This window comes from Chiloscyllium plagiosum, unplaced genomic scaffold (genome assembly GCF_037043375.1).
Source record: "Chiloscyllium plagiosum isolate Xiang-an unplaced genomic scaffold, Cpla_swu_hap1 HiC_scaffold_17, whole genome shotgun sequence".
Classification (NCBI taxonomy): Eukaryota; Metazoa; Chordata; class Chondrichthyes; order Orectolobiformes; family Hemiscylliidae; genus Chiloscyllium; species Chiloscyllium plagiosum.
In genome coordinates, this window is record NW_028270155.1 from 18,568,434 (window position 1) to 18,590,360 (window position 21,927).

Consider the following 21,927-nt stretch of genomic DNA (forward strand, 5'->3'; position numbering starts at 1 on the left):
CACATTTAGATCAGGCTTGTGGAATTACTCCAGGAGTAAGGACATTTTGACTAAAAGTGAGCACATTTCCTTTTATGCACTAACCAGCCGTCCAGCCAACTGAAGGATTGCTGTTAACTGCAGTTAATGCAAGCTCCTTTCTTGATAGCTGAGACACCCCCATCTCCTGTAAAGCAGTAAAGCTTGAATGTTTTTACTGTGCCTCATCCTTTCATTCATCCTACTCAGGCAGACCGTGTGGAGCAATTAGAATTTGAAATAGATGCAAAACAGCAGTTAAATGGTTGTAAAGGAGAGCAGCTGCCCATTAACTGGGGAGAGTAACACAAGGGCTCTTACTTGGCAGGGAATGCAGGGCAGTTTGGGTTAAGTAGCAGAGTGCAGCAGTGAAGTGAGATAGATTGTGCAGAGTGTGAGGAGGCTGTTCATTGTCATTCTGTGCAAGGCTTCCAAATAATCAATGTGCAACATCACCTCTAAATCCTGTCCCTAATTGATTTATTACAACTTATCCGTTAACTTCAGTACATTGCTCTTTTTCAAAAGCTGGGATAAATCATTCTTTTACATGGATAAGTGAACATGGATTCTTGAGCAGACAGACATTTAAATAAAGGACACAAGTTAGTGCAATAATTTCTATCACGAGAGTGAGACGACCACGTCGGGGTGTTATTAATGGGTTGCTTTTATTAAGGATGTTTGCAGTGGCTAAGGAAGTAAATTTCAGCTGTCTCTCTAAAATATGTCTTCCTTCTCAGTCATTTTGCCTTTGCATTCTGTCTACTCCTTTCGTCCCTCTGACTTATTCTGGACTGAGCTTTGATGGTTCCTCACTGTTCATTCCTGATTGCAGTCCATCTGTAGCGAAATCATATGTGTAGACGTCAGGACTGGTCTGAGCTCTGATAGCCTGTTTCGTTGATCATTCCGTCACGTGCAGAGTGACCACTACATTGAGGCACCTGTCACTCATGCTGTCACAGATGGAGTATTACTCCAGGGCAGGTCATCACCTTCAGGTAGAAACTGTGGTCACATCTTGTAAACTGTCTGTTCTGTCCAACCCAGGCAAACTCTGAAAATGCTTTTCGTTGACAAAATATCTTGGACAAATGGAGCCAACCGAGCACATTCCTGGCAACTGGGAACTGCACCTTAATTTGAGGAAGGGGAGGGTAAATAGGGTCACACCCCAGACAAGGGTTATCAGATCAGCCATGATCTTATTGAGTCTGCTCTGCCATTCAATGGACTGAATGGCCTACATCTGCTCCTTTGCCTTAAGTGAGGACAATATACTGACTTTGATACTGAGTTAACTTCGATAGGTCTACACAGCTGACTCCAGGGCATGTAACAGATGTACTTTGGTATTGATAGCTCCGGATAGCAGTGACCCAGCCAGTACTCATTGTAGATATTTTGTCTGTGGGTCGATTGGAGCCACCTTTGTTGTTTAAGAAAAGCTGGCTTGTTAGCTGTTCAGCACTTGTCAATCCCTGAGCTCACAGTCGTCTAGCACCTTTGTCAAGCTTGTCACCGTGTGTTAGAAACAAAAGGCAGTGGTTTTGGTAACAATGGAGCCACAGTTATATGTGTACAGTATGGGCAGGTTATAATGTGAGCTCTGAGCAAGGCATCAATCTTCATTCCCAGCAGTATAGATGTCAAGTGAGGCACTTAGTTTGGGGCTGCCTTTCAGTGGCCATTTTAAGAAACTTGTCCCGTTGTCAGAACAAGAGAGCGTGTGCATGTATGTATCAGTGAATGTCCACCTATGCATTAACATTCAAAAGAAATTGCCACTGCTACCCCAGGCCTTGGGCCTGTTCATCCTTGTGGTACTTTACTCAATTCTGACTCAATTCTGATTGCAGATGGTGTTTTGAAAAGGCATAAACAACACATTTGACCTGGCCTTACCCCTACTGCCCAGTTTTCAATGAACTATTGATGATGACTGTTTATTTTAATGGAAACTTCCTTTCACGTTTATTTGACAATTTTTTTGACTATATGAATGCCTGTCTTTTTGTTGTTTTACCAAACTGAGTCTACTGAATTTTGGCTGAAAAAACAGCTTCTTGGTTTTATTTGGGGTGGGGGTGGGGATGCGGGGGAGAAGTGGTTGGAAGGGCTGGCTGTGAGTCGTGTTTGTTCCAGAGCACATATTTGTTCTCAAATTTGTCGTTCTGCTTTTCAATGGAGTTCGCTTTGCCTAAGTGGGCTCGGGCAGTATGGGCAGCCTCAAAGCAAGTCCTCCTTTGAGGTCCTACCCAGCAAGAGGAGCCTGGTTTTCAGGTCAGGCTTCATCATGCAATCAGAAACATTTCACTTTGCTTGATGGCTTTGCTGGCTGACCTCTGACAGCAGGGACCTTTGACCTCTGAAAACAGTAAATGGATTGTAATGAGTGGTGGCTTCACCTCTGCCCTTGGTGGATGTTTGCTGGGGGAGGTGGGATGGATAGGCAGTGGGAGAAGAGGCAGGGTTTGAGAAGAAAACAGCAGGCAACCGTGGGCCAAGCCATTTCCTGACGGGCAGGGAGTTCTCCATTCACTGTGGAAGGAGGAAGGCGAGCTAATAAAGGAATGAGCTCCCAGCACATCAAGGAACATCCAGGATAATGTCATTGTTTGTTTGCCTCAAACCAGAGCTGTGTGATTACCTGCAGATGTTTTCTAATCACAGAGATGTTCCTATGCACCTCTGGCACTTTTGGAACTTGAACCCAGGCCTTCTGGCTCAGATATAGGGACACTGCCACTGTGCCACAAAATCACTTCTGCCTATATTTATGTCGATGTCAGTTATCGACCCATCGGTCTTTGTACTGCATTTTGACGGTGACATTAAATGGTGCCCTGAATATTGGAGAAACACGTGCCTTAGAGGCAGAAGAGGTTAGCACTGCTGCGTCACAGAGCCAATGATCCGGGTTTGATTCCAGCCTCGGGCAACTGTATGTGTGGAGTTTGCACATTCTCCTCAGTCTTGCGTGGGTTTCCTCCGGGTGCTCCGGTTTCCTCCAACAGTCCAAAGATGTGCAGATTAGGTGGATTAGTCATGGGAAATTGCCTGTAACATCCAGGGATGTGTGGACTGAGTGGTTTAGCCATGGGAAATACAGGGTTACAGGAATAGGAGGAGTCTTGGTGGGATACTCTTCAGAAGGCTGGTGTAGGTTGGACAGGCTGAATGGCCTCTATCTGCACTGTAGGGATTCTATGATTAATGTACAATGAGTGTAAGTTCTTAAGTTTAATATTTCACCCCCCTCCATTTGTACTGAATCATACCCCTCCTAATGTTTTTGATTGACAATAGGTATCCTAGGTGCAGTCAAGGGGATAATACATTGGGTGCAGAGTTTTTGAGGGCTATGTGATGTGAAACCTGTGCATGAATTACCTTGCACCCTGCTCCCCAGATTGCTTGCACAGAAACTATAGTGACCATTAAGCAAGCTTTTTAATTCCAGATTTTCTTTTCTTGATGAATTCAAATTTCGCCATCTGCCACGGTGGGATTTGATCCCATAAACCTTAAATTTTAGCCTGAGGTTCTGGATTGCTAGTCTGGTGCCATTATCATTATGCTTGTTATTACTTGTATATAGCTGAAAATGTGCAAGGAGAAACTTCTCCATGGACAATGTAACATTTGGATGAGGCAATGGTCACTCAGTAACTGTACCCCAGCTCAGAGTCAGCACCTTTTGAATTATCAAGTTACATTGCAAAGTGAGTGAAGCAGTGAGGCTGATTTTAATGAAGTTTGTGATATGTGACTACTGCATTTTACTAATGCTGCAAAATATTCTCACATCGATACATCATAAAACATTGAGGGAAGTGCTCTTGCCTGCACCGATGGACCCAAGGCTTCAACATTACTTGTTTAAAGCTTTCTAATGAAACAGAGAGGAAATGGACTGTGTGTGTTCAGTAGCAAAATGAAATAATGATGCAGCGGCTCAGTTCTGATAAGAATTCTGAGTGAAATCTGTTTGGAGTGTCTCAGTTCGGTTCCCAGTGGAAGAGACTCTCCAACACAGAGGGGGCTGCCCATAATTTCATCGTGACTGGCCAATTTCTGAGAGTGTAAGGATAGATAGTGTGGGAAATGGGACTGTCACCCCTTCTGCTGAAGGTTAGAAAACACATTATTAGTGCAGTGAATGGAGAGGTTTAAATGTTGTCTATAACAAATAATAAACCTGGCCAGGGAGTGTTTTGGTATTGTCGTTGGATAAATAGAATGTGTATGGTACTGACACCTTTCACCTCCTTGCAAATGGATTTTGCTTCCTTAGATGCCTGTTAAAGAACTTGACACACAAAGCCATGATAAGTCTTCAGAATGTGCATGCCAGCATTTCCAATCTATTTACTTGTTACCATTAACTGTTAGAATTAGCATGTCACGTAGTAACTTGATGCAGGATCTTTGTTTCCTAACAATAAATCAATTAGAGCTGTTTGATTTGTTTTTCCTGTGTCTGTTAATAAATGAAATGACTTTGGGGTCTCTGAGGGGACGGACAGAGTCTCCTGTCCCATCAGGGTTTATGGCCTTTACTTTCTGATCAATTTACAGGAAAGTCTCTTGGGAGTTTAGATTTGGTACCATGTGTATGAGGCTTGTGTGGATGGACGGGCTAATCCACTTTCTTTCTTACTGTGTGCTACTGCATTGAGTGGTACTGCCATTCTTCCTGGCCTACCACCCCTCCCCCGGCTCCAGCTGACAATGTTCCAGAGGAAGAGACTGTGCCCTGTGTGTGTTAACTTTGTCACCAAGCATTAGCAGGTTGTCCACTTGATGCTGTTCTCTGAGTGCACGTTGGATGAGCCAGATATCTGGCTGATTTCCACATTCTCTCACTGACATGCACATACAGGCAGACTCCAGCAATCACAGTTGAGTGTGCATGCACACACATGCAGATATCACAGACAGGTACACACACATTACAGACAGATACACAAACATATATTACATACATGCACACATACATATTACAGACAGATGCGCGTGTACACATATTATAGACAGATGCGCACGCACATGTGTCACAGAAGCACACCCACACACGCATTACAGACAGGCATGCACACACCTGCAGATTACAGACAGATATCCATACATTATAGCAAGGCACATGCACAAACACACACACGCGTGCACGCACACACGCGCACATACACACACGCACACGTCAGCATTTAGACCACAGGTTGAGGCCTGAGGCCTTCCTGCCTCTGCTCTATTGTCTTTAAATGCACTGTCATGAGAAGAACCTAAGGTCTATCTTTGTGGCTCTGACCTTGCTGAAAGCTTTTAACTGAATTGTATAGGATGCAGATATGTTTAAGTAGCTTTGTAGTCATGACATGTGCAATAATGAAGCCACCTTAGTTCCGATGTCAATTGAGTGCAAGTGTTAATGACACAGTGGATATCAGAGTAACAGTCTCCCTATGGTATCAATGTGCCTGCAACAGCAGAGACACACAATAGCAGAGTTTTGCTTCTGGCCTGTCTCTTTGGGTGAGCATTACTGCGAGCCGGCAGATTGGATCTGATTGGGAATGTGACTCCAAACAGCCAGCTGCATCTTAATGCAGGGCCCTCACTCTCTAGAGGCTACACTCTGAATTAGTGACTGAATGTTATCAGAGAAATGTCAGTGTAAGGTGGAGATCACACTGGATCACATAAGTGGCTGCTCGCATTAAGTCAGGGCACTGTGACTTGCAAGAGACTGCTGGCTAAGAGCTGACAATTAAGGCTGGTTCCAGCTGTGAAACATTATCCAGCACCTTTCTGCAGAGGCCTTTGTAGTGTAGTGAAAGTTTCATAATTCACTCTTGCAAAAAGCTCTGTCAGCTGCAATGGGTCAGTACAACAGCTAACATGGCTAAGGAGATGAGTATTAGTGGGTGACAATTTCCTTCCAGTAAGTCAATAACGTGTTTGAAGATGCAGAAGTGTTAAGTCATGTCTCTTGAGTTGGAAGGAGGGGGTGAAGGAAGGCAATGGGGTCTATTTCGACATTCTGCTATAGTCAGGTATGTTGGCGAGCAGAGTCTAGGGAGCCTGGATTAAAATGGTGATGCATTAAAGTATGGAAACCATGTTGGGGAAATAGCAATTTTAATAAGAGCATTTCAGGCCTTGTCTGGGGTAGGACTCAGTGCTGGTGTTCAGCACAGGGAGGACACTCAGTACCAGTAACAGACAACAATCACCCACCATGGAAGAAAATCATACAGCCCATTAAGGTGTCTTCTAAAGAACAAAGCAATTAATCCCACTAGTCCACCCATTCCCCACAGCCCTGCAGACATTTCCTGTTACCGATATATCCCATTTATGCATGTCTCCGCATTCTCCCTCATTTAATCAAATCATTTCGATTCCAGCCTTGGGTGACTGTGTGGAGTTTGCACATTCTCCCTGGGTTTCCTCCAGGTGCTCCAGTTTCCTCCCACAGTCCAAGATGTGCAGGTTAGGTGGATTGACCATGCTACAATATTCTTCATTAGCCCTTCTTTATTCCTGAAGAAGGGCTTATGTCCGAAACGTCGATTCTCCTGTTCCCTGGATGCTGCCTGACCTGCTGCGCTTTTCCAGCAACACATTTTCAGCATGCTACAATACCCAAACTGGCCAGGGATGTGCCAGCTAGGTGGATTAGCCATGGGAAATGCAGGCTTAGAGGGATAAGGTAGGGGGTAGGTCTGGGTGTGATGCTGTTCAGACGGTTGCTGTGGACTCGATGGGCCGAATGGCCTGCTTCCACACTGTAGGGATTCTATGGTCTGACTACATGAACACGTGTTGTCCTTTCCTTGCTTTAAATATTTAAGTTGAGCTATGCCGAAGGTTGGGTCGAGCGAGCTAAAGTTTTTGAAGAAGGTTCAAAGCCCTTTGCAAGCTTTTGCCCGAAACGTCGATTTTGCCTGTCCTCGGATGCTGCCTGAATTGCTGTGCTCTTCCAGCACCACTGATCCAGAATCTGGTTTCCAGCATCTGCAGTCATTGTTTTTACCTCGTTGATTTTAACCCTACTGCGAATCCTCTTGCAAGGATGCCTGCCTTGAAGAAGTTTTCCTCCTCTCTCTACAAGAATCTCAGGGAGTCTCTCTCTCACTGCAACTCCCAGGTCATTTCCTCAGCCCTGAAGCTCTTCAACCATGTCCTGAAACAAACTCGCTATCACAGCCACATTTGCTTCCTCAGTGCCTGTCTCCGTAACCAACTCACCCCACACGGACTCCGGACCACCTTTAAACCAGCAGAGTTTGGATCCGAACAGGACAAACAGTACAGATTACAGATTCAAAAACACCAGCAACGGTTCTCCATCAAGATCCTCTGTTCCACGCTTGCAGCAATGCGCCGGTACCTAACCTGTCTACAGTCTGCCCTGCCTCAGCTGAGGGCCACACTCTCTCAGAATTGCAAAGGACCCACTCTGTACTACATCCTCAGGAGAATTCATACTCTCAACAAACAGTATTTCAATTCCATCTCAAACATCAAAAACTGTAAGTACAACAAACTTTTATCTACCCACCTCCATAACCAGCGCTCCTTGAACATTCCAGAAGATTCCCCTGGCCTCGGAAACACCATTAGCCATGCGGCTGATGCAGCTACCACCCCCACACTGATTGATGATGTCACTTCTGCCCCCATCATGGCCACTCCCACAGCCACTTCCAGCCCTCACATCATCGCCGATGCCACACGCTCAGTGACTTCCGCCACCCCTACTGCCGTGTCTGCCACCACCTCCGACCCCACCAGCGCCACTCACCTGCATTCTGCTGACACGCCCCCCACAGACCCCACTGTCAATATCCCCACCCCCCAGAACCCCGAGGGGAACACTACCCCTGCTCATGACTCTACCCCCATTCCCCCCACCATCACACCCACTCCAGGTACTGGCTCAGACCCCACTCCCAGCTCCACACCCACACCAGATCCCAGCTCCCAGCCCTGCCGAGTTTTCACCATCCCCCCAGACCTCCCCCTCACTGAGGACGAACGATCAGTCCTCAGCAAAGGATTCACCTTCGTCCCCCTCCGTCCACGCATCAATGAATTTAATACACGCCGTGACATCGAACAATTCTTCTGTCGCCTCCGCCTCCGAGCTTACTTTCATAATCAGGACTCCCGCCCACCTTCCGAGGACCCCTTCGCCCACCTCCAACACACTGCATCCACCTGGACACCCCGCGCTGGCCTATTACCTGCCCTCGACCTCTTCATTTCCAACTGCCGCCGGGACATTAACCGCCTCAACCTGTCGACCCCCCTCCCCCACTCCAACCTCTCACCCTCACAACGCGCAGCCCTCCAATCCCTCTGCTCCAATCCTGACCTCACCATCAAGCCAGCGGACAAAGGGGGCGCAGTGGTAGTCTGGCGCACTGACCTCTACATCGCTGAAGCCAAACGCCAACTCGAGGACACCTCTTCCTACCGCCCCCTTGACCATGACCCCACCCCCCATCACCAAACCATCATCTCCCAGACCATACAGAACCTCAGGAGATCTCCCACCCACAGCTTCCAACCTCATAGTCCGGGAACCCCGCACTGCCCGGTTCTACCTCCTTCCCAAGATCCACAAGCCTGACCACCCTGGCCGACCCATTGTCTCAGCATGCTCCTGCCCCACTGAACTCATCTCTACCTACCTCGACACTGTCCTATCCCCCCTAGTCCAGGAACTCCCCACATACGTTCGAGACACCACCCACGCCCTCCACCTCCTCCAAGACTTCCGCTTCCCCGGCCCCCAACGCCTCATCTTCACCATGGATATCCAATCTCTCTACACCTCCATCCGCCATGACCAGGGCCTCCAAGCCCTCCGTTTTTTCCTCTCCAGACGTTCCCAACAGTACCCCTCCACCGACACACACATTCGTTTGGCCGAACTGGTCCTCACCCTTAACAATTTCTCCTTTGAATCCTCCCACTTCCTCCAGACCAAAGGGGTAGCCATGGGCACACGTATGGGCCCCAGCTATGCCTGTCTCTTTGTTGGCTACGTAGAGCAGTTGATCTTCCGTAATTACACCGGCACCACTCCCCACCTCTTCCTCCGCTACATTGATGACTGCATTGGCGCCACCTCGTGCTCCCGCGAGGAGGTTGAGCAATTCATCAACTTCACCAACACATTCCACCCTGACCTTAAATTTACCTGGACCATCTCTGACACCTCCCTCCCCTTCCTGGACCTCTCCATCTCCATCAGTGACGACCGACTTGACACTGACATCTTCTACAAACCCACCGACTCCCATAGCTACCTGGATTACACCTCTTCCCACCCTACCTCTTGCAAAAATGCCATCCCGTATTCCCAATTCCTCCGCCTCCGCCGTATTTGCTCCCAGGAGGAGCGGTTCCACCATAGAACACACCAGATGGCCTCCTTCTTTAGAGACCGCAATTTCCCTTCCCACGTGGTTAAAGATGCCCTCCAACGCATCTCATCCACATCCCGCACCTCCGCCCTCAGACCCAACCCCTCCAACCGCAACAAGGACAGAACGCCCCTGGTGCTCACCTTCCACCCTACCAACCTTCGCATAAACCAAATCATCCGCTGACATTTCCGCCACCTCCAAACAGACCCCACCACCAGGGATATATTTCCCTCCCCACCCCTCTCCGCCTTCCGCAAAGACCGTTCCCTCCGTGACTACCTGGTCAGGTCCACGCCCCCCTACTACCCACCCTCCCATCCTGGCACTTTCCCCTGCCACCGCAGGAACTGTAAAACCTGCGCCCACACCTCCTCCCTCACCTCTATCCAAGGCCCCAAAGGAGCTTTCCACATCCATCAAAGTTTTACCTGCACATCCACTAATATCATCTATTGTATCCGTTGCTCCCGATGCGGTCTCCTCTACATTGGGGAGACTGGGCGCCTCCTAGCAGAGCGCTTTAGGGAACATCTCCGAGACACCCGCACCAATCAACCAAATCGCCCAGTGGCTCAACATTTCAACTCCCCCTCCCACTCTGCCGAGGATATGGAGGTGCTGGGCCTCCTCCACCGCCGCTCCCTCACCACCAGACGCCTGGAGGAAGAACGCCTCATCTTCCGCCTCGGAACACTTCAACCCCAGGGCATCAATGTGGATTTCAACAGTTTCCTCATTTCCCCTTCCCCCACCTCATCCTAGCTTCTAACCTCCAGCAACTCGATCCCCTGACCTGTCCGGACTTGTCCGACCTGCCCAGCTCCTTTTCCACCTATCCACTCCACCCTCTCCTCCCTGACCTATCACCTTCATCTCCTTCCCCACTGACCTATTGTACTCTATGCCACTCTCTCCCCACCCCCACCCTCCTCTAGCTTATCTCTCCACGCTTCAGGCTCTCTGCCTTTATTCCTGATGAAGGGCTTTTGCCCAAAACGTCGATTTTGCCTGTCCTCGGATGCTGCCTGAATTGCTGTGCTCTTCCAGCACCACTGATCCAGAATCTGGTTTCCAGCATCTGCAGTCATTGTTTTTACCAACTACTGATCCAACCTTGGCTCATTTCCCTTCCCGACTGAGCTTGATGCATGAAAAGCCAGTTTGAACTCAATCATAGTTAAAGTCCACTTCAGTGACTTGTGCATTTGAATTCAATTGTTCCGGGGACAGTTTTATGAGTGAGGGCACCCTGTAGAGAGCAGACCACCCCGAGAGGCTCGGGCTGTCCTGAATCTCCAGTCATTAAAAGCAACAATTTGCAAATGAAGAGAGGTGGAGATTGTTAAACGTCTGTACCTGTTCCTCTCACAGTGAGAGAGGAGAGTCTGATTCACACACAAACTACCCAGTGGATCTTAAACAAGGAGCATTTGTTGAATTACTGTTGTGTCGAAGAGCTTGGCAACCAACCACATTAAGATCCCACAGCAGTCAGTAGTGCAAAAGACCTGTTAAATGGCAGTGTTTGACTGATGGCTGTTAGCCTGTGAGTGAGAGAGCATGGTCTGCTGTAAAATGGGAGTGAAGAGAAATGGCACACAGTATAAGACAGTACTGAGGCCTGCAACATGGACTGCACAGAGGGGCCAAATAATCTGGAGTACTTCCCACTCTCCTGCTGTAACTCAGGAATACGTTTGCCTCCATTTCAATAAGCAAGTGAGTTTTTCTGTCAGATTGGGAGAAGCTTTGACAAAATATACCCTCCGTTTCTGCAATCCCCTCCTCACCCCACCTATCTCATAAAATGACCCTTTTGACCCAGGAAGTAGCCTAGTGGACTTTCTCTGAACTGCTTCCGATGCAAGGATGTCCCTCATTAAGTTCATGACCAGAATTGTACACACTGTTCTCAAAGTGGCCTCTCACAGAGGGTGGGAGGAGGCTTGTGTGGAGCATAGACATTACGTCACTTGGGTCAAATGGCCTATTTCTGTGCTGTCCCTTCAAACTATATTTGCCTTCTCGTGCTCTGATTAGATGGTGGCTTAGCAGGTTAGATTCCGTCTGTGGCATTGGCTAAGGGCAGTTGATACCAATACATATGTCTGCCATAAAATGCATGTGTACAGACACTGGCTGGTGTGAATGTGATGTGTTTCATGGTGGAATAGCTTTCCAAAGCTCAACAACCAAGTTCAAAAAGAAAAGAATGAACAGGTCAATAGGATTTTGCAGGAGGGAGGTAGGAGTTGTGGGGTGGGGCAGTCACAGGAGGTATGTGTGTCTTTGGGTGGCTCACAAGGGGAGGGGGGTGCAGAAGACACCTGGATTAGGGGGAAGGGAAAGGTATCATGGAACAGACCCAGGCCTGGAGATGGATGGTGCTATTAGGAAAACAAAATCCCATGAGCCTGACAGTTGTACAGGGGGTTAAAAAGGTTCCAGCAGGGACTGAGTAAAGAGATGAAACAAGTATAAAGTATGGCCTGTTGTACAAATGTCATGTATTTTTGGAGGGCTGGAGGTTGCTGGTGATGAGGACAATTGCTGTGCTCTGAGAACAATAAGAATCCCTTCACGACATCCTGGGACCTTTTTATTGTCAATCCACGCTCACCCCCACCACTCATCCCTTCCATTTTCCTTTTGTTTCTCCTGTCTCTGAACTGGCTGATGATTGACTGGACAAAGTTAATGTAACAGGTTCAGCTCCAGCTGAGGAGACAAGGCGATGGTATAATAGAGCACTGAATGTGCCTCAGGGCAATCAATGCTTTCACTGTTAATAATGCTTGGCCTGTTTGAGCACACGAGTACTTTCTGCAGCTATTGCGATTACCAAGACCATGTTGCTAAGGGAGACCAAACAGGCTATTGTTTCAAACAAAATCTTTTACTGACTAATTGACTGTTCTGTGAATGATTGCAAGCTCCTCATGAAATTGGGGTATAGTGGGATCATTCAGTATTCCCAAAGGCTGGTGGGGAGGTCTTGGGACTCTCCATTTAATTCTTCGATTTCAGACAGAGTATTGGAATGGTTGATGAATTTTGAAAGGAATGCTCTATAAGAGAAGACCATGGGATCAAATGTCTTCCTTGGACGTCACCCCAGTTCCAAAGTGAAGATGATTTTTTAATGGCAGAAGGCTTGCTTGCACTATAACAGTGGTCCAGTGTAATCTCATTGGGTCAGTAATCCAGAGACCTGGTCGAACGTTCTGAACCATGAGTTCTAACTCCTACCATGGAATTTAACCTCACTCAATAAAATGTAGGAATTTAAAGCTAGTCTCGATAATGGTGACCATGAAACTATCATTCAATACCCATTTGGCTCGAATGTCCTTTCGTGAAGGAAATCTGCCGTCATTACCTGGTCTGGCCTACATGTGACTCCAAATCCAAAGCAATGTGCCTGACTCTTAACTGCTCACTGGTGTGGCCCAGCAAACCACTCAGTTCAAGGACAGTAATGGATGTGGAGTGAATGTAGGCCCTAGTCAGCAATCCCACATTGAGGAGAACAGGAAAATACTGATGCATAATGAGAGGAAAGCCAACAAAGTGTAAATGCTGCAGAGCTGAAATAAACACTGAAAGTGCTGGGGAAAGAAACGTTTCAGCAAGTCTGACCACATCTGTGGGGAGAAGCAGAATTAGCATTTCAAATCCAGTTTGACTCACTGTTGAAACCCGGATTCATTGTGACAGTTTAATTTGTTTAATTTTCTTTGGGGAAGTATGGACATCGAGTAGGGTCAGCTGTCTGTACTGATCACCTCTGCCCAGCCTCAATGGGAGAGGCTCTTATAGAGTCAAAGAGATATACAGCATGGAAACAGACCCTTCGGTCCAACACAGCCATGCTGACCAGATATCCCAACCTAATCTCGTCCCACTTGCCAGCACCCAGCCCATATCCCTCCAAACCTTCCTATTCATATCTTAATTCACAAACTACCCGTCCAGAGTTCCACCCAAATCTTCGATCAAGTGTGATCACTTTTCTATTTTCTATATTGTTTTGTGGATGTCCACAGTGTCAGCTTATGACCCAGAGCTGAAAAAGGTGTTGCTGGAAAAGCTCAGCAGGTCAGGCAGCATCCAAGGAGCCGGAGAATCGACGTTTCGGGCATAAGCCCTTCTTCAGGAATGAGGAGGGTGTGCCAAGCAGGCTAAGATAAAAGGTAGGGAGGAGGGACTTGGGGGAGGGGTGTTGGGACTGCGATAGGTGGAAGGAGGTTAAGGTGAGGTGATAGGCCAGAGAGGGGGTGGGGGAGGAGAGGTCGGGAAGAAGATTGCAGGTCAAGAAGGCGGTGCTGAGTCTGAGGGTTGGGACTGAGATAAGGTGGGGGGAGGGGAAATGAGAAAGCTGGAGAAATCTGCATTCATCCCTTGTGGTTGGAGGGTTCCTAGGCGGAAGATGAGGCACTCTTCCTCCAGGCGTCGTGTTGCCATGGTCTGGTAATGGAGGAGGCCAAGGACCTGCATGTCCTTGCCGGAGTGGGAGGGGGAGTTAAAATGTTCAGCCACAGGGCGGTTGGGTTGGTTGGTGCGGGTGTCCCAGAGGTGTTCTCTGAAACGTTCCGCAAGTAGGCGGCCTGTCTCCCCAATGTAGAGGAAGCCACATCGGGTGCAGCGGATGCAGTAAATGATGTGTGTGGAGGTGCACGTGAATTTGTGACGGATATGTGACCCAGCTGATTGAGGCATTGTGCACCTTGCTTGTGTTATGTCGCCTAAGAAGATTCCCATTAGATCCCAGCCCGTGTTACAGAATGTTCAGAATTTAGTTCCCTTTATTGCCAGCCCCTGTCAGCTGATGGTATCTGATCCGGTGAAGGCTGACAGGGGATACCAGAAATTAGAGTTCATTGTGTTGTCAGCTGGATACTGGACTGTCCTCTGGGGATGGGAAGCAGAGGTTGGAGCTGTTTCAGGGTGTTGGAAATGCCTCCACGGGCCATTGTAAAGTGGGATATCTCCTCTGCAGGCCTCTTCTGTCCAATTAAGGACAGCAGGTGGTCTCTCAAAACTGAATGGTCCGGGGAAATTCCAGTTAGCCTCCTGTAATTGGCCTTCATTAGTTGTTTAATGGGCCTGATTGGCTACATACAACACCTGGATCGATTGCACATGACACAATGCCCTCAATCTCACCCCTCCCCCACCCTCAAGCAAACATGGCATGGAGTCAGGGAACTGTTCTTCTGCCTGTCTCTGCTGCCAGCTCTGGAGGTGACTAGTAATCCATTGCAGCCGCAAGGGGTGTTTGACCTGAGCTGTCCTTGGCACACTTGCTCTGGCATAACCCGGAGAGCAGTACGTGATCTGGATAGTGCCCAGCTGGATTTAGCACCATGTGTACCCTGGCGATGGTGTTTCCTGGGTGATACCTCATTCCCCATCGCGGTTGCCTGACATTTGTGTCATTGGCAGCCTCCAGAAGTGTGCTCACGGAACCCACCTGCTGGTGAGGATGGTTTGCTGCTCAGAACAGGACATGCAAATACAAACAGTGCTGGAGGAACTCAGCCGATCTGGCAGCATCAGTGGAGAGAGAAACAGAATTAACACTCGGCACGGTGGCTCAGTGGTTAGCACTGCTGCCTCACAGCACCAGGAACCCAGATTCGATTCCAGCCTTGGGCGACTGTCTCTGTGGTGTTTGCACACTCTCCCCGTGTCTGCGTGGGTTTCCTCCAGGTGCTCCGGTTTCCTCCCACAGTGCAAAGATGTGCAGGTCAGGTGAATTGACCATGCTAAATTGTCCATAGTTTTAGGTGCATTAGTCAGAGGGAAATGGGTCTGGGTGGGTTACTCTTCGGAGGGTTGCTGTGGACTGGTTGGGCCCGAAGGGCCTGTTTCCACACTGTAGGGGATCTAATCTAATTTCAGGTCCTGTGATTCTCCTTCAGGAGATTCTGTTCTGAAGGAGTCAACACTAAGCTGGGGATCCAGAGAGATGGCGGTCATAGAATCATCCACCACAGAAACAGACCCTTCGGTCCAACCAGTCCATGCCAAACATAATCCCAAACTAAACTAGCTCCACCTGCCTCCTCCTGGCCCATATCCCTCCAAACCTTTCCTATCCATGTACTTGTCCAAATGTCTTTCACATATTTCAACTGTACCCACATCCAGCACATCCTCAGGAAGTTCATTCCACACATGAACCACCCTCCATGTAAAAAAAAGACCCTCATCTTTTTAAAATGGTTCTCCTCTCAACTTAAAAAATGTGCCCCTAGTCTTGAAATCTCCCAACTTAGGGAAAAGACAGCTACCATTAACTCTGTCTATACCCCTCGTTCATTGGGAAGGAATTCAACTTTGCTGCTTTTTTAGTTTGGTCAGTTGGGGTTATGGAAAAGAGGAGAGATAAAGATTGAAGTAGCAGTCATGTTGACTTGTGGAAAGCAGAAATGAAACACTTAGCGTTTGGGGGTTGGGGATAGTAGAAAAAGAGTCAGGACATTTGTAAGAAAAAAAAATCCTGCAAATTCAAATTTTATTATAATGGACCGTAGAATTCAACTGGCTTGTAGAGAGATCAGCTGAATGTCATATGCTATCATGTGTGCAGCATACATACAGGCCTATCACTGTTAATATGCTGAGTACTAGCCCCAAGGGGGTGGAAAAGTTGTCTGAGATGAAGGAGGCAGCTAAATAATACTGTTTATTTGTTCAACATTCTTCCAATTGTAATGAAAATTGTCAAGAGAGATTATTATGAAGTGCAGGACACAAATGTGTGCCTCCGATTAAATAGGAGACCTGCCAGCTCAACGCTCTAGGGGATAATTATCCAGGAGGGGTCCAGCATGGATCCAGCAAAAAAAAATCATCCAAACTGTTAGTTTGTAATTACAGTGCATGGCGATCGCAGAATGTGGTTTGAAGTCAGAAGACTGCCGCGGACTGGGTTTTTGTAATTAGGGAACTGCAGGAAACAGTAGATCTGTGATTAGTAATGGCTTTTGTGGCATTAATGGGGACCAGGAGGAAATAAAGTGAGGCCTGCGACTAACGAGCACGGAGTGCAGAGAGTCACACACGTGCAAGAGCGGGTGACAGGGAAGCTTTCGTAATTCAGAGCAAGCTGGTCGTAATGACCTGGAGGGGCTGCTTCACTGTCCCTCCCTCTGAGATGCTGAGCACCACTCGTCTTCCTTACCCAATAAACTACATGTGCAATCATATCTCATCAATCACACACCCAGTGAAGTAATTTATTCCCAAGCGCTGATGCTACGAATTGGAATAGCAAACAATCTCTTCAGCTGTTGTGGGGAATATAGTGTGAAGCCCATTAAAGGGGGAGACTATTGCTCTTTGTTTCCCCCCCCCCCACTCCTTCCCCCGATCAAGCCTTTCTTGGTCCAACGCTGCCATTTGTCTAACCTGACAGGATCGCCGTGCCCATTGTGATACCTCGGCTATTTTTGTTTGGCTGTGAGTGGGACCAGGCTGAGAAGGTTGTGTGAGAAGCCTGCTGAATTGCAACAGCAAGCTTTATAATTCTAAACCTTTCCTGGTCACACTGCAAAGTCCAGCATCACCGTCAGAATGTTTACAAATGGTTCTAAGCAACATTTCCACCCTGAGCCTTAAGGGAGCAGTGTTTGCAATTGTCCCCTTCCCTTTTCATTAAATCAGGTTGTAATGTATTTTTATTTTGTTCGTTAATGAATCCCTAAGTACACTGTCAGAGGAAATCAGCTATCTGTTCATTCTCCCTCTCAATGTTTTCACCCTCTTCACCCTCAGAATGATGATTCACCCTGAGGTAAGGTTTAATAAGTGATGGTGGTTTTCTGTGAGCCCTGTTAACCAATTATATCAGACATAAAAACTAATCCTTCGACTCACTGATAACCAATGTCTACTCTTACACTCTGCTCAGGCACACAGGAGTGAGGAGCAGGGATGTGGGCTTTCTTCAAGTGTTGAGATGTTCTTTCTTCCTCTCGTGAAGCTAGTGAGGGAGAGTTGAGTATTTGCCCTCTTCTCCTCCTCCTCACCACTTCAACACCAACCCCAATCCCAGGTCTGACCAGGCCTCAGCCCTGTTGTTGCCAGTCTGTGTGGCTCAGTATTACCATGTGCACTGAGGAAACGCAGGATTTGCTGCAGAGTTCTCTTGCCTCCTCTTTGAGCTGTCACTGATGGGAAATCCTTCTCAGCCAATTAATGGTGCACCACATTATAACTACCAAGAATTGTTTGTTGAAATGCCTATATTGGGAATATGTATTGATTCCTAGAGCTGAGTCCATACAGTCATGGAGCCATAAAGATGTACAGCACGGAAACAGACCCTTCGGTCCAAATCATCCATGCCAATGCAATATCCTAAACTAGTCCCATTTGCCAGCACTTAGCCCATCTCACACTAAACCCTTCCTATTCATATGCCCATCCAGATGCCTTTTAAATGCTGTAATTGTATCAGCCTCCACCACTTCCTCTGGCAGCTCATTCTATTCATGCACCACACTTTGTGTGAAAAGGTTGCCCCTTAGCTCTCCTTTTAAATCTTTCCCCTCTCACCCTAAACCTAAGCCATCTAGTTCTGTACTGTGCCACCCCAGGGAAAAGACTTTGTCTATTTACTCTATCCATGCCCCTCATGATTTTATAACCCCCTAGAAGGTCACCCCTCAGCCTCTGACACTCTAGGGAAAACAGCCCCAGCCTATTCACCCTCTCCCTATAGTTCAAACCCTCCAACCCTGGCAACATCTTTGTAAATCTGCTGAGGAAATCACAGGAATGTAGAGTTCTTTTGCCTCCTCTTTGGGAAATCCATCTCCACCAACAAATGGCACAGCACGTAAAAACTACCAAGAGTTATTTGTTGGAGTGTCTATGATGGAAATATGTATTAATTTCCTTGAACTGAATCCGTACAGTTCTGAAATGGAATGTCATTTAGTTTTGAAATTCTGGATTCTGTTTCTCTAGCACACCTCCCCCCCCCAATCACCATCGCCGCTGTACTTACTGTTCCCCATTTTCACTCCTACTCTCTAAACATTGCCATTCTGTTTGCCCACTCCACCCTCCACCTTGGGGTGCCAAGGTGGCACAGTGGTTAGCACTATTGCCTCACAGTACCAGGGAGCCAGGTTTGATTCCACCCTCAGGTGACTGTCTGTGTGGAGTGTGCATATTCTCCCACATCTGTGTGGGTTTCCTCTGGATGCTCCAGTTTCCTCCCACAGTCCAAGGATGTGCAGGTTAGGTGGATTGGCCTTGGGAAATTGCCCATAGTGTCCAGGGAGATGCAGGCTAGGTGAGTTAGCCATGGCATGTGCAGTGTTACAGCAATAGAATAGGGGGGTGGGTCTGAGAAGTATGCTGTTTGGAGGGTTACTGTAGACTCGATGGGCTGAATGACCTATTTCCACACTGTAGGGATTCGATGATTCCATGCATCCAGGTTTCCCCTCCAGCCCATTAAGTATTACATTCTCTCAACTTTCCCTTTGTGTGCGCCAATCTGTTTTTGTTTCCCTCTCCTTCCATGACGAGGATGGTTCAATAGTCCTGAAGGAAGGTGACTGGACCTGAAACATTAACTCAGATTCCTCTCCACAGATGCTGCCAGACCTGCTGAGCTTTTCCAGCAAATTTCTGAATTTGTTTCGAGAATTGCTGCCTTGGTCTCTTTTGCTCACACCGCCCTCCCCTCTCGCTGCCTGGCGCTTCATCATTCCTTTGACCTTTAGTCCTTGAACTTTTGGCTTCCCCTCCTTTCCAACTCTGCTGCTACTTCACTCACGGATCGTTCTTCCTTTCCCGCTGTCTTGTTTGCTGGGCCGGTCAAAGGGTAAGAGGCGACCTAACAGAAGTTTTCGAGTTGATCACAGTTTTTGAAAGATATTTGCACTGGTATATCAGTCAATATCCAGATAAGTGCTGCAATCCACATAGAGACTGATAAATTCTTAAAAGAGATACGAAATTCCCAGTGCTGTCTGACCTGCTGTGCTTTTCCAGCACCACACTTTTTGTCTCTGATCTCCAGCATCTGCAGTCCTCACTGGGTATTAAATCCAAACCCTGCTGGTCTGCACTAATAGGATCCTGTTTCCTTGCTTCACCAAGATGGATTTTCTAGTGTTCTTTCAAACACAAAGTTACTTTCAGTCAACCCTTTGTGTAAATCAAATGCACTGTTCCTTGCAAGCTCCAGTGTGCTGATTCCATGGTCTTGCACTGTTCATCAGTCTTGTTTCCTCAGACTGGTTTTCCATCCTTACCTGCATTCTGCTTGGAGCTTAACCTTCCCTTCTGCCTGGCACAGTAGTATCTATCATGGATGTTCCCCCCCCAAACTCTTAGTCTGCCTTTGAAAGTCTGCAAGCAGCAAGAAAGGCCACCTTCTCCTTTGTCTCCAGGTGTTAAAGCTCACACCTGACTTCCAACAGATGTTGTTCTGGGCTGCCATCTCTATGGCAATCAGGTCACATAGATTGTCACCGGGCAGAGTTTAACACGCATTCACACCATCGTCCAGTTCAAATTCTTTTCTGTCCTAAATTATAGGAGACAGTTTGAAACATAACCAACTGACAGCAGTAATCATAAAGCTCGTTTAAAATTGCTGTCAAATGATCTCTGAGAGATACAGAGAAACGTTTGCACTCATTTTGTTTACGTGCAATGTCAAAGCTGATTTCATAAATTTGGAAAGATATTGGACAGATATTTGAGGAACCTGTCAACGGTTTAGTCTGCTTAGGTATTTTGTATAACTTTTGTGTGGTGTGCGTTTGATTGGCCTGTTTATAACTGGGTAAAAACAATGACTGCAGATGCTGGAAACCAGATTCTGGATTAGTGGTGCTGGAAGAGCACAGCAGTTCAGGCAGCATCCGAGGAGCAGTGCTCCTTGGATGGTGCCTGAACTGCTGTGCTCTTCCAGCACCACTAATCCAGAATCTGTTTATAACTGGACCTCACTCACATGCATTTTTTTCTGGGAATGTGAACCATGACTACTCTGAGTAATGCACCCTAACAGCGTTGTGTTACAGTCCAGGGTTAATGTTCCAACCCGGTCAGGCAGCACCCGAGGAGCAGGAGAATCGACTTTTCGGGCATTAGCCTTTCATCAGGAATGCCGAAATTTCGATTCTCCTGCTCCTTGGATGCTGCCTGACCTGCTGTGCTTTTCCAGCACCACACTCTCGACTCTGATCTCCAGCATCTGTAGTCCTCACTTTCTCCACCTCAATGTTCCAATCCATTTGGAATATAGTCATTTTTGTTGTGCTTTGCACACATTGAGCTATCGCAAAAATTAAACCCTTAAAAAGATAACCCAAGAAGCCTAGGACTAGGTACGCGTGGTTGATACGTCCACGTTTCCATTTCTTAGCCCGAAAACTGGTGATTGACTGAGGAACTTATAGCAGGAGCTGCTCAGAAAACGTCGGTATTTCCTTAAATATTACAATTTTTGTGGGACCGGGTGAAGTATCATGTCCCAGCATCTTCCAGCCTCATGTCAACCCTTACTTGTGCTGTCTTGATCACACCCCCATCACCTCCTGCCATGCCAGGTTTTTCCCATTGATTGGTCTCATGCAAAAGCTAGCCACTTTTGTACTTTATGCACGTAGAATGAACTGCCAGAGGAAGTGGTGGTGCAGGTACAGTTACAACATTTAAAAGACATTTGGATAAGTACATGAATAGGAGGGTTTGGAGGGATCTGGGCCAGGAGCAGGCAGGTGGGACTAATTTAATTTGGGAACCTGGTCAGCATGGGCTAATTGGGTTTGTTTCCATGCTGTATGACTCTAAATCCGCTTGGCTTGAAACTTCAGGAGTTTGAGTTGCATGTGATTTGAAAGAAAATGTGGAAATATTCTATTGACACTCCAACAGATTGATGCAATCCTAAATTCCCTTCGACGCTTGCATTTCAGCTTTTGCCTGTCACTATCTATAACGTATTGGCCGCAAGGTGGCCAAAGGGCATATGATCCCTTGGTCCTGTTCTCCGAGAGACAGCTATTTCTCAACTGGTGCCAACACTTGACTGTCAAAAGTTCATGAGAAAGTGTAATTAGTCTTGTGTTTGATGTGAGAGGACGCTGCGGGTCACATGTCCCAATTGATGTGCTTGTAAACCTGCTCAATAGGCTGCCTGCTCCAGCCTGACAAAATGCCAGTGTTATCTATCTTAAATGCAGTCCAGAAATTATAGATTGTGAATCCTGAGCAGCTGCTTATCTGAGAATGGGTCTTTGTGTCTGCACATTCGTGTGTGTGCGTCTGTGTGTGTGTCTGTGTCTGTGTGTGTGTCTGTGTGTATATAAACGTACAATATCTGAGTATGCATGCATGCATATTTGTTCTGTGTGTGTGTGTATACATGCAAGTGTGTATCATTACATGGGCGTCCACAATATATATGTGTGTATTACCACTTTCA

General features: G+C 47.2%; 1 protein-coding gene across 9 annotated transcripts in view; it reads left to right on the plus strand.

Moving 5' to 3' along the window:
• The window catches only part of gse1b (Gse1 coiled-coil protein b), a 693,846-nt gene that overhangs the window by 560,679 nt on the left and 111,240 nt on the right, over positions 1 to 21,927 (plus strand). The gene's annotated exons all lie outside the window — the stretch shown is intronic.